Below are 13565 nucleotides of genomic sequence, written 5' to 3'. Positions count from 1 at the left end.
TGTTACTTATGATTGTGAATTGAACTTGTCTACAGATTTTGAACCAACTTCCTTCAAAGAAGCTGCTTCTCATGATGAATGGAAAGAAGCGATGCAGAAGGAGTATGATGCCCTCATAAAGAATGGCACTTGGAAGCTGGTTGATCCTCCATTTGGAACCAAACCAATTGGCTGCAAGTGGGTCTACAAGAACAAATACAAAGTTGATGGCTCACTTGACAAGCACAAAGCTAGGCTTGTGGAAAAAGGTTTTGCACAGAAGGAAGGGGTCGATTATGAGGAAACTTTTGCCCCCACAGCAAAATGGGCCACCATCCGGACACTCTTTGCACTAGCTGCTCAGAACGGTTGGAAAGTCCATCAAATGGATGTAAAAACTGCATTCTTGAATGGAGATCTAAAAGAGAATGTTTTTATGTCCCAGCCTGAAGTATTTGCTGTGAAAGGACATGAACATAAAGTATGCAAACTTGTGAAGTCCTTGTATGGCCTCAAACAAGCACCACGAGCCTGGTATGAAAAACTAACTGAGCATCTTCTGAAACTCAACTTCAATCATTTTGATCTTGATGATGCAACTTTATTTGTCAAGAAAGTTGGCAAAACAGTTGTATATCTTGTGGTATATGTAGATGATCTTTTAATGACAGGGAACAATGAAAGCTATATTGCATCCATAAAGAAAGAATTAGGAAATTTTTTTGAAATGACTGATTTGGGATATGTTCATTACTATCTTGGCATTGAAGTAACCCAACATCCAAAGTCCATATTTCTTTCTCAAAAGAAATACATTGGAGATTTGTTAAACAGATTTGGCATGACAGAGTGTAATCCTCTTTCTACTCCAATGGAACAAAACTTGAAGCTCACATCTATTGAAGGAAAGGAATTTGAGGATGCAACAAAGTATAGACAGCTTGTAGGAAGTCTCATCTACCTCACTACTACCAGACCAGACATTTCATTTGCTGTTGGAATCCTCTCCAGGTTTATGCAAAAGCCTTGTGAGGGACATTGGTCTGCTGCAAAAAGAGTTCTAAGGTACTTGAAGGGAACTCAAGACCTTGGAATCAAGTATACACAGGTGGACGACTTCAACTTGATTGGATACTCTGATTCAGACTTCGATGGAGACAAAGAAACTGGGGTATCTACTTCAGGATATGCTATGAGTCTTGGATCAGGAGCTGGCTCCTGGAGATCACGCAAACAATCAGTACCAGCAGATTCCACAACAGAAGCAGAATATGTGGCAGCAGCTGAAGCAACGAAAGAAATTGTGTGTCTCAGGAAAATTCTTGAAGATTTGCAGGTAAAACAAATACAATCAACTCCACTCATGATTGATAACACCTCTGCAATAAAGTTGGCCAAGAACCCAAAGTTCCATGATCATACTAAGCACATCAATACTAAATATCATCTGATCCGACATCATGTTGAGGCCAAAACAATCCATCTCCGTCATTGTTCCACAAACGAGCAAATTGCAAACATCTTCACCAAAGCGCTTGGAAGAGAAAAGCTTGAAAGATTCAGAACGATGCTTGGACTCACCAACATCCCTTCAGATTAAGGGGGGGAATGTTGACACCTAATCCTCAACGGATGGGTGAACTGGACAGTCATCAAGAAGATGAACTGATCCATCATATTTATGTATATAACTGATAGTTAGCTAATGAATAAATCAATCAATTTTTTCTTCCGCTCATTCATTCTGGAGTTACCCTGGCCTGACAGTAAGATATGTTATACTTTGATCTATTTGAGATTTATGAGTGCATGCATATGTAAGATAGAAGGCATGGTTTTGCCATGTCACCAACACATGGGTGTGAGACGTAGCTAGGATACCTTGATAGAAGCACATAGTCTCCCTTTGTAGAATATGTTGGATGATTAATTTTACTGTGGAAATAGGAATATAGAGTCCTAATTTCATGGTTATGATTGGGTGAAGGCTAAAAGGCATTATAAAAGTGTAAAATTCTCTTCCTAACATCTAATCTTTCTCGATTCTAAAACAAGTTGAGATAAACTTAAGTAATTTTATGATGGCATTAGTTCATAAGAACATTACCCACTTTTGAATGGTGGCTTGATATAATATTATTTAAATAAGAATTTAGGAATTATATTTATCTAGAATTTTTAATATTTAGAATAACTCGAGGTGATTCCTAGAAGCATGATTAACCATTTAATTAAAAATTACACAAAGAAAAAATGGACTAGGTGCCATTTAGGTGGTGACTTATGGACAATATTGGAGTTTACAAAAAAAGGGATTTTTCCATTTTAGCAAGGTCGCTAATCTCACAAAACTAATAAATACATGATACTTGATGTGAGTTTTGTAGGTGCATAATCAACAATGTACATAAATGATGCTAGAATTGTATGAGAGGATGATGAGGAGTTTCTTGGATAATTGTATTTGGAAGGTAGTCTAGAACTTTGCTCATTGGATACTTCCACATGATGTGAGATGGTTGAGTGAACCTTAAATGTTAATTGTTCCTCCACAACTCCCCCACCTCCTTACGTGAACCAAATACTTGAGAAAAGGATGGGGACTCTACTTCATAGCCTACTCCATATAATTCTTCCATGAGCCTAAGGAATGAGAAATCCCATCAACCTTGAAAACCTTATCCATTAACTTCAAATTTGCAAAAACCATATTGTACTCAATCATGTACCTCTTTCTACTTGGGCTACTTATGCGAATATGGGTCATGAAATCTGCTTACCCCCCACCTCGCCCACACACACACATATCAAATTGTCACAATCAATTTATCATTTTTATGTTAATTGTAGTAGTTATCAAAGTATACAATTTTGGATCTTCTACTTAATCAAGGTGGTGTTTAATTTTCAAAATGATGGAAATATAAAACCATTAGATCATAAATTAAATAAGTCTTTAAGCCATTGGATGAAAAATTATGGGTGATGTCAGGTCCATCACATCACTCTCCTATATCAATTTTCAATCATGGGCTTAAAGTTAACCTCCTTGACTTCAACAACGTATCAATAAAGTGGTTGTCACCTCAATGTATTTGCAATGAGGATAAACATCATTAAACAAGGAGAGAAAGATGAGCGAAAGGTATGTTATGATCGTATGTGTACATGGAAATGCAACATTGTTACAAGTGTGCAATGTATAAGAAGCTATGACATATCTCATGGAATCTTGTGATGAATCTTTGCACACCCAATTTTACAATATAATGGTTGTACATGCACAACACCTTGCTTAACCATTATTCAATATACATATCACTTTAATATAGCAAAACACTATGCAATATTTATCCTCTTCTATATATATTTGTTATAAATTTGTTCATTACCATTAATGATACAATATAAAATAATTGTAATATTAAAAAAATATGTTAAGTTTGTAAAGATCTAAAAAAATATCCAACTCAATATAACACAAGAAGAAAAAGAATTTGATAATTAATACTAAGACTTCAAATAAAAAATTTTAAAAAATCTTTATTGTTTACATTGTTAAATCCATTTTAAATATAAATCTATCAAATTCCAAATAACATCAGACCTGTTAGTAAATTGTATATCATTTAATAAAAAAAAAAATAATACACATCACATGGAATTAAAAAATAAATATATTACACTTCCATAAAGTTTGATTCTTTTTAGTATATATATCTTAATTTTTTTATATATAGCAATATCTATATTACATCATAAAATATCTCATTACTCTCAATGTAATATAGTCACCACCCATAATAATAATAATAAAATGTATATTTCAATTAAAAATATTAAAAAAATTACCTACCATTCACAATTTTATTCATAAAATAACATTAATTACGACTTTAAATTGCCTTATCATATAAGTTATAATTATAGGAAAAGATTGAAAGTTCCCATGGTTTAAAAATGCTCAATGATGACAATTATATTCATAAAAATAATGACCATGTAAAGTGCCTCGTCATTAGTCCTAATTATGTATAATGTTTCAAAGTCCGTGGGGTCTACTCAAAATGCAGTAGGAATAATCCTTATTTCGGATAATGTTTCAAGTTCAAGTTAGGCACGGTAGTCCAGATATATCATGCATTCTCAAGAGTACTTAAAGTAATTGTCGAGAATATTAATAAATGATTGACAATTATATTCATAAAATTAATGACCATGTAAAGTGCCTTATCATTAATCCTAATTATGTGCAATGTTTCAAAGTACGTGGGGTCCACTCAAAGTGCCTTAGGAATAATCCTTATTTCGGATAATGTTTCAAGTCCACAATATATAATGAAGTTGGGCACGGTAGTCCAGATATATTACGCATTCTCAAAAGTACTTAAAGTAATTGTCGAGAATATTAGTAATTGACTAAGATGTGGGATTCCAATCAATGTTGTACATCATAACAAAGTGAAAGCAGGTGTTGAGTATTATTTATTGACAAGATGTGGGATATGATGTTATGTTATGTAGATGTATTTTAAGTGAGTGACGATCTATATATATGATTTTTTCTAGACGAGTAAGGTAATAGGTAAATTCCAACCATTCAAGTAGGCAAATACTTTTGTCTTTTTTTACCTTTTTTTGTCATGGCCAAGCAATATATGAGATGTAGACATGGGCTGGCTGAGAGATGTAGACACAGCTCCAATGACAGGTTGTGTGGGAAACCTTAGGCACACGAGGCAACCTCTCATTACCATGAAACAACTTCCCTTAACACTAGAGCATAAATTTGACAGCTAGAGTCTAATGTGGCATGAGAACCCCCTGCTTATTAGACACAACTCTAATGACAGGTTGTGTGGGAAACCTTAGGCACAAGAGGCAACTTCTCATTACCATGAAACAACTTCCCTTGACACTAGAGCATAAATTTGACAGCTAGAGTCTAATGTGGCATGAGAACCCCCTGCTTATTCTTACTTAGATCTTGTTGTTAGGTGTCTAATTGGCTACCTCACCCTAGACACACTAGGGGACAAAGGAGTTGATACTTGTATTTTCTTACTTTGCATTGGGAATTGAAGTCTCTACTTAAACACATTCTAAAGGAAAAAGAGAAGATGGGAATGGCATTGTCTTATATCTGAATGATATTTGAAAGATTCAGAGGCATCAAAAATATTGTTTGGAAATATTGGATGCATATATAGCTCATCTAGAGGGTCACCTCCAATGCGAGGGAAACCATTGACCTTGTCTAACTCCTAAGCCTTCTCTCATGTATTCTCTTAATCTCTTGTTAATGGTGATGTTTGAAACAATTGTAGTCTTTTTAAGGACTTTTGGTGTCTATTATGTGGATGATATAGTACTCTAGCTTCCCATGTGTTGGTTTGAGGTCATTGTATATCATGATGTACTTGGGATGCAATTTTGCACATTGAAAGTAACAGAACTTTAACTTTAAAAAAATGGTAAATGAGGGTTAGATCCATCTTAACTCCATGTATTCTCTTGATCTCTTGTTAATGATGATGTTTGAAACAACTGTAGTATTTTTAAGGGCTTTTGGGTTTTATTATGTGGTTGATATAGTACTCTAGCTTCTTATGTGTTGGTTTGAGGCCATTGTATATCATGATGTTTGTGGGATTTAATTTTGCACATTGAAAGTAATAGAACTTTAACTTAAAAAAAATGGTAAACTAGGGTTAGATCCATCTTAACTCTGTCTTGGCACTTGGTAGATCCCAAGATGAGATCATGTAGTTTAATTATTAATTATAATCAATTATAATTATAATTATAAATTATTATATTAATTTTATGTTTGTTATTTTAGTTTTTTTAATGAAATTTGATTGAGTCAAAATGTTTCATTAATAGTTATAATTATTAATTTTTATTTCATTTTTGCACCCAAATGTACTGTCCAACCCAAATGAAAATAATAATAAAAAACTAAATAAAAATAATACTATAAAAATAAGATAATAATAAAAATAAAAATTGCCAATGGTATTGACTCATGGTATTGAGAATCCATGGTATTATCCCATGGTATTCATGGGAGTATAGCCTATTTATAGGGGAAAGTAAACCAATCTAGGGGAAGCTCGGTAGATTTCAATAACTCCTTTGATTAGAGACACTAGTTCTGCGAAATTTTGATGGCAAAGTTTTTCATTTATTTATAAGCGTTGAGCTGATTTTGATTGTAAATTTATAACATATTTTGGAATTTGATTGACAATAACTGGGTCAAACAATTAACCTAACTATTCTACGCTAAAAAAATTATGCGAAAATCTACTATCCCAGCACACCATCTCCCTGGGTCCATCAAATAGAAATTCATTCATGTCATTTGATGTAATAGTGAATGAATAAATGTCTTTAGTGTAAACTCCAATCAAATTAAAACATTTTCCCAGATTTGATTTTGATGCAATAGTAAATGATTAAGAGGCTTTGCAAAGAAGTAATGAACAAACACTAGGAATTTGAAATATTTTTTAGGCCATATGTACAGTAAGCTTAAGATTAACTTCATTGATACACATCATATTTATTTTTTTAAAGGGACGATTTCATATCAAAATCAGCCAATACCATAAAGAGAACATGACAAATTAAACTCAGATTTATAAACATTATTATATGATGGACATGATTGTCCATCTAGACTGTAATTTTACATAAATCAAGGCAACCTCATATATAAATGCCATGACATGGTGCAAGAACTATGGTCTCTTTTGTTTCCATAGTCTCAACCATGTAAGGTCAAGCAAGTCTTCTAGTTAAATATTTTGACCAACACAGGTCAACTTTAATGAAAGCATATTATTAACTACCAAGGCTGCAATTTAAACATTCTGGCAACGACTAGAAATCTTCAGCTAAAACTCTACAATCCGTGTAAATCACATCATAGTCCACATAAAAGAAGTTATGGCAATGTTGTGTTAAAGACTGTAAATCTTTGAACATGAACTGAGGCCAGAAAAGGCATAATATATTTATCAAATATGAGCATAGATCCATTTAACTAGTTCTGATAGATATGAGTATTTCGATGAATCTATGCAAATTTAAATTATTATTTCTCAACAAACCAATGGAAATTCAGAAAGTAATATACCTTTTTTAATTCCTTAAAAATATGACCAGATTCAATTTTTGATGGCTCCTCAACTAGCATGATCAGCTTTAACTTTGATGAAAGCATATCATTAACTACTAAGGCTGCAATTTAAACATTTTGGAAATGACTGGAAATCTTCAGCTAAAACTCTACAATCCCCGTAAATCACATCATAGTCCACATAAAAGAAGTTATGGCAGTGATGTGTTAAAGACTGTAAATATTTGAACATGAACTGAGGCCAGCAAAGGCATAATATATTTATCAAATATGAGCATAGATCCATTTAACTTAGTTCTGATAGATATCAGTATTTCGATGAATCTATGTGAATTTAAATTATTATTTCTCAACAAACCAACAGAAATTCAGAAAGTAATATACCTTTTTTAATTCCTTAAAAATATGACCAGATTCAATTTTTGATGGCTCCTCAACGAGCATGATCAGCTTTTTAAGCTCACTTACACAGTCTTCCATGTTTTTGTAGGATTATCCCCCTTCTTGCACTACTATTCTAGCCTCCTTGCTTAGCTCCTCTGCTCTTTTTATTTCTTCTCCTTCTCTTCCCAATAGTCGTTTAACTGCAATTCTCAAGTCATCTTTGTTGGGTACTTTGGTGGCGCTGTCACATAACCTGACTCCAACCTTAAGATAATCAACCAATAACAAAGCATCTATGTATTGATCTGCATTCAGAGGCCATGTTATCACTGGGATTCCCAGTATGATGCTCTCCAAGGTAGAATTCCACCCGCAGTGGGTAAGAAAAACCCCAACAGAAGGGTGTGAGAGGATCAAGAGTTGTGGTGCCCAACCTCTAATTATCAGACCTCTTCCCATCATTCTCTCTTCAAAAACTTGTGGAATAGAACCATATTCATTAGCAGGCATCCCATTTGGAGGATCCCTGATGACCAATACGAAGGACTCGTCACTCGTCACTTGCCTCGAGCCCTGCCGCCATCTCCTAGATTTTTTTATTTGAAAGGTAGGCCTAGCTACCAAAGAAAATATAAATTACTGACTTCTCTTTCTGAGAGTCAAGTCATTGAAGACATACCGAGTCATCGATTGAAGGTGTTGATAATTGAGACTTTGATACAAAATCTAACACAACACTACTGTAATTGACGATCAGGAAAACATAGATCATTAAAAAATTATGCGAAAATCTACTACCCCCCGCACACCATCTTCTTGGGTCCATCAAATACAAATTCATTCATGTCACAGGTCCGATTTGATGTAACCGTGAATGAACAAATGTCTTCAGTGTAAACTTCAATCAAAAAAAATTATTTGATGCAATAGTAAATGATTAAGAGTATTTAGTTGTGCACATTCACATAATTTCATGGTTGTCACACTGAACCATACTGAAAAAGATTTGCAGAGAAGTAAAGAACAAATACTAGGAATATGAAATATTTTTTAGGCCATATGTACAATAAGCTTAAGATTAACTTCATTGATACACACCATCTTTTTTTTTTTTGAAAGGGAAAATTTCATATCAAAATCAGCCAATACCATAAAGAAAACATAACAAATTAAGCTCAGGTTTATAAACATTATTATATGATGGACATGACCGTCCATCTAAACTATAATTTACATAAATCAAGGCAACCTCATATATATATGCCATGACATGGTGCAAGAACTATGGTCTCTTTTGTTTCCATATCCTCAACCATGTAAGGTCAAGCAATTCTTCTAGTTAAATATTTTGACCAACACAGGCCAAATTTGGTGAAAACATATCATACCAACCTGTAAAAACAATGTAAACTTTGAAATGAGAACTGATACTATTACCCGTTTTGTAGAGATAGCAAAAAAGTGACCCGATTTTGAAAAGGGGTGATGCAGAACACACATGTTTTTTTTATAACATAGTTTTTGGCACTATCAAATTTTTTATGTACATTGCGTTTTAGAATGGTAGTGATTTTGATGTTGATTTAAAAAAATGGTAAGTCTACACCATGCCCTTTTTTTAAGAGGCTTTATTTTTTAACTTTTAATTTTATAATGTATGAAATGTATATAATTATTTTGTAAATTTAATAACTTTGGAAGTGGTCTTCTTCTTCATAATTTCTTGTTTTTATTTTTATTTTTATTTTTCTTGTAGTGAGGTTTTTATTGTTTTGCATATTTAAAGAAGGTAGATATTTTGCATTTTTGATATTCTACAAATTTATACATCGTTAATTAAATTTTCAATCCATATGAAATAATTGTCTCTAAAAAACATATATAAAAATATATATAAAAAAGACAAAAATGAAAAAAAAATGTTAAAAAAAAATTATTTCATAAACCATAAAAAGATTTGGAAAAAATAAAAGTATAAATATAAAATATAAATATAAATTAAGTAAGTAAAAATTAGAGAAATTTAAAAAAACATTAGCAAAAACTAGGAAAAAAATAAACTAAAATTAAAAACAAGCTAGTTTAATAATAATAATAATAATAATAAAACAAAAATTAACTTAAATTATTAAAAAAAAATATGAAAATTATTTAAAAAAAAACAAAAAAAATATTAAAATATAAAAAAACCAAAAAAAATTTAACATCAAAATTTTGTTTTTGAACCATTTTTTTTTTATTAAAATTTTTTTATTATTATTAACTTTTTTTTAAACAATTTTTTTCCTTATTTAAAAAAAAAAAAATCATTAAAATTTTTTTAAAGTTTTTTTAAACGAATTAAAATTTTAATTTAAAATTTAAAAATTTTAAAAAATCATTTAAAAAAAATTATTTATTTATTTATTTTTTTTAATCGATTTTTTTAATAATTATTATACTTGGAAAATTTTAAAACATTTTTATTTTTTACTTTTATTTTTTTATTTATTTTTATTTTTTATTTTTTAATTTAAAATTTTATATTATATAATTATTATTTAAAAAAAAATTATAAGGTTTAAACATTTTTAATTTAAAATTTTAAAACGCATAATTTCTATTTAAAAAAACATTATACATATAAAAAATTAATTTTTAATTTTTAAATTTATATTTGAAAAAAAGGGAAAAAAAATTGCGTTTGCTCGTGTAGGACCCTCTGCCCGCGCCACCACGCGTGGCCAAGGGACGGGCAAACACAATTTTTTTTTGAAATAATAAATATAAATTTAAAAATTAAAAACTAATTTTTTATATGTATAATGTTTTTTTAAATAAAAATTATATGTTTTAAAATTTTAAATTAAAAATTTTTAACCTTATAATTTTTTTTAAATAATAATTATACATTTTAAAATTTTAAATTAAAAAAAAATGTTTTATTTTTTATTTTTATTTTTTCTTAACATAATAATTACTTTTTAAATAAAAAAATTGTTTTTAAAAAATCGATTTTTTTTAAATGATTTTAAAAAAAAATTAAATTAAAAATTTTAATTCATTAAAAAAAATAAAAAATAAAATTTAATGAATTTTTTTTTAATAAGGAAAAAGAATAATAATAATAAAAAAATTTTGTTTAAAAAAATAAATTTAAATGTTAAAATTTTGTTGGTTTTTTTTATATATTTTAATATTTTTTGGGTTTTTTTTTTTTTAAATAATTTTCATATTTTTTTGGTTTTTTTATTTTTATAATTTGAGTTAATTTTTTTTAATATTAATTTTACTAGTTTTTTAATTTTTTTCATTATTTATTTATTTTTTAAACTAGTTTGTTTTTATTTTATTTTATTTCTAATGTTTTTTTTTTTCAATTTCTTTATTTTTACTTACTTAATTTAATATTTATTTATTTATTATTATTTTTTTCTCCAAATTCTTTTATGGTTTATGAGATAATTTTTCTTACATTTTTTATTTTTTATTTTTGTCTCTTATATATATCTTTTTATATTTGTTTTTTAAGTAATCAACATTTTAATCTTAATTTTAGTAGTTTTTAATTTTTTTGTTATTTTTCTATTCTTTTTAAAATCTTGTTTGTTTTTAATTTCATTTATTTATTTTTTTACCTACATAATTTTTAGTTTATTTTAAATGTTATTTTTTCTTTTTCATATCTATTTTTTATTTTTTATTTTTATGGTCTAGAAGATATATTTTTTTTACTATTTATTTGTTTATAATGTTTATTTATTTATTTTTAATTCTTATCATTAATTTTGTTTTTCTTTACATTTTTATGATTTTTTTTTAGTATATATTTTAATTTGTTGTTGTTGTTGTTATTTTTCCATTGTTTTAATTATTTATATTTATATTTTATTTTATGTTTTCATTATTTCTTTTAAATTTTAATGTTTTTCGGGGTCATGGTAAAATATTTTACGCCATTATTTCAAAATGTTGAAATTTTACTTTTGAAAAAAAAATGTTTTCCCAAGGTTAACACTTTTCGTTTTGAGGGTGTTTTTTGGACAATTTTTGCAAAAAAAATTGGTTTTCACCGCCATTTTTAAAACATGTTGAAAATTTACCCAAGAAAAAAGGTGTTATTCCAACATCAATACTTTTTGTTTTTAACACTGTTTTTTATGTTTTTTCAAGGTTTTTTTTGCTAGAGTTCCAGTTTTGAGTTTACAGTTCTCGTTTCAAAGTTTACATTGTTTAAAATTGGTTATGGTTTTATTCTACAAAGCTATGCTTTGAAATGTTTTCATTAACTACCATGGCTGCAATTTAAACATTCTGGCAACGACTGGAAATCTTCAGCTGAAACTCTACAATCCCTGTAAATCACATCATAGTCCACATAAAAGAAGTTATGGCACTGTTGTGTTAAATACTGTAAATATTTGAACATGAACTGAGGCCAAGCAAAGGCATAATATATTTCTCAAATATGAACGTAGATCCATTTAACTTAGTTCTGATAGATATCAATATTTAGATGAATATATGTAAATTTGACTTATTATTTCTCAAGAAACCAACAGAAATTCAGAAAGTAATATACCTTTTTTAATTCCTTAAAAATATTCCCAAATTCAGTATTTGATGGCTCCTCAACCAGCTCACTAACCCATGCAATATCTGGTTGATCGACAACAGATGTATTATATTCCTTTTGTACTTGGTCTTTCCAGAACTTTTTGTAGATCTCAACCCTTAGCTTCTTTCCTTATTCCAATGGATGAAGTCCACAAAGAACAACACTTTCAGATAAATAATGATCATCCTCCTTAACATAATTCTAGGAAACAAATTGATTTGTTTTGTAAATTTCATCTTGCAGATTCACAGTTTTAAAAGCAGTAACTACATCTCCCACATCACAACCTGGGGATCCCAAGCTGGAACGAGGAAAAGATCCTGATGAAACAGAACTTGAGCTTGGAGTCAAGCCATTGAAGACATACTGAGTCATCGATTGAAGGGGGTTTCCCTCTTTCAATCATGCTTCTTCCCCGCTTGGCCTCGAACATAGGAGGAGGAAGTAGAGGACCCACAGACCAAACTGGCCTACCTAAAACTCTCTGCACATGGTCTATGTAAATAAATTCTAAATCATAGAAGGTGTTGATAATAGTACCCCAACTTTTTACATTCAAATTCATGGAGCATCTCATGAATTCAGAGACAGGATCAGACCTCTTATAGGCGCGAGCAAGGCGTGAGATTTGATACCTTGGAAAACTAACAGGATGAGGAACTTCAGGAATATGGACTGTATCATCATCTGATGATACTTGTTCATGTGGCATGTATTTCCACAGAGAATAGATGATAGAAACAACAAAAGCACCAGATGGGTGATACACTATCCTGGGTATACCGAGCTTGGCAGCTGTGTTCTGAGTCCATCCGAGGAAGAAATCGTTGATAATGCAAACAGGAGGGCCGAACTCATAATCTGAGCTCTTCTTTTGCTGTTGGAACTAGTCTTCTATTGGATGAGCAAGCTCCTAGAGAGGCCATGGGATGCAAGGGTGTGGGTGAGGTCAAGCAAGGAAGTCATATGGCCCTGTGCTGGGAATGGGAATACAAGAATGTGAGGCCTTTTCTCCATGTTCTCTGCCATTGCAGTCTTGTCAAGTTCATTTTAAGATTTGGGCTCCATTTTGGGTTTCAGAGTAGTTATAGTCGATGGAAAACTAGAGGAGAAGGTGGGCATCTCACTGAGTGAAAAAAAACAATCAATTGAGCTTGCTCAATCAGTAATGAAAAGAGTATTAAGAGGTTTTCTGATTAAGAATATCATATTAAGAGTAAGATAGGAGAGAATAATTGGAGATTTTCAGAACAGGGGAGTGTTACAGATCCATTTGGGCACATCAACCCCAACTTACATATCAATACTATTAGGGCCTATCAAACCCTAATTCAGTTGTTGCATTCCCTAAATTAAGTCAACCATAAGAATGCCTTCTTCCCAAGAGATTCCATGACTGAAATCATCCAAAAACTACCTCTTAGAGGATCAGCGTAGGCAGGCCTTCATTATGGTGCA

At 30.4% G+C, this 13565-nt stretch overlaps 1 pseudogene; it reads right to left on the bottom strand.

Moving 5' to 3' along the window:
- Positions 1-7468: 7468 nt before the first annotated feature.
- LOC149249379 (UDP-glycosyltransferase 89B2 pseudogene) lies at positions 7469-13136 on the bottom strand (annotated as a pseudogene).
- Positions 13137-13565: the final 429 nt, after the last annotated feature.

Source organism: Pinus tabuliformis, chromosome 7 (assembly GCF_031772625.1).
Source record: "Pinus tabuliformis cultivar Carrire ecotype Pingquan chromosome 7, CPIR1, whole genome shotgun sequence".
Lineage (NCBI taxonomy): Eukaryota > Viridiplantae > Streptophyta > Pinopsida > Pinales > Pinaceae > Pinus > Pinus tabuliformis.
The sequence above is the reverse complement of the archived record's forward strand: the minus strand, read 5'-3'. Positions and strand labels throughout refer to the sequence as shown.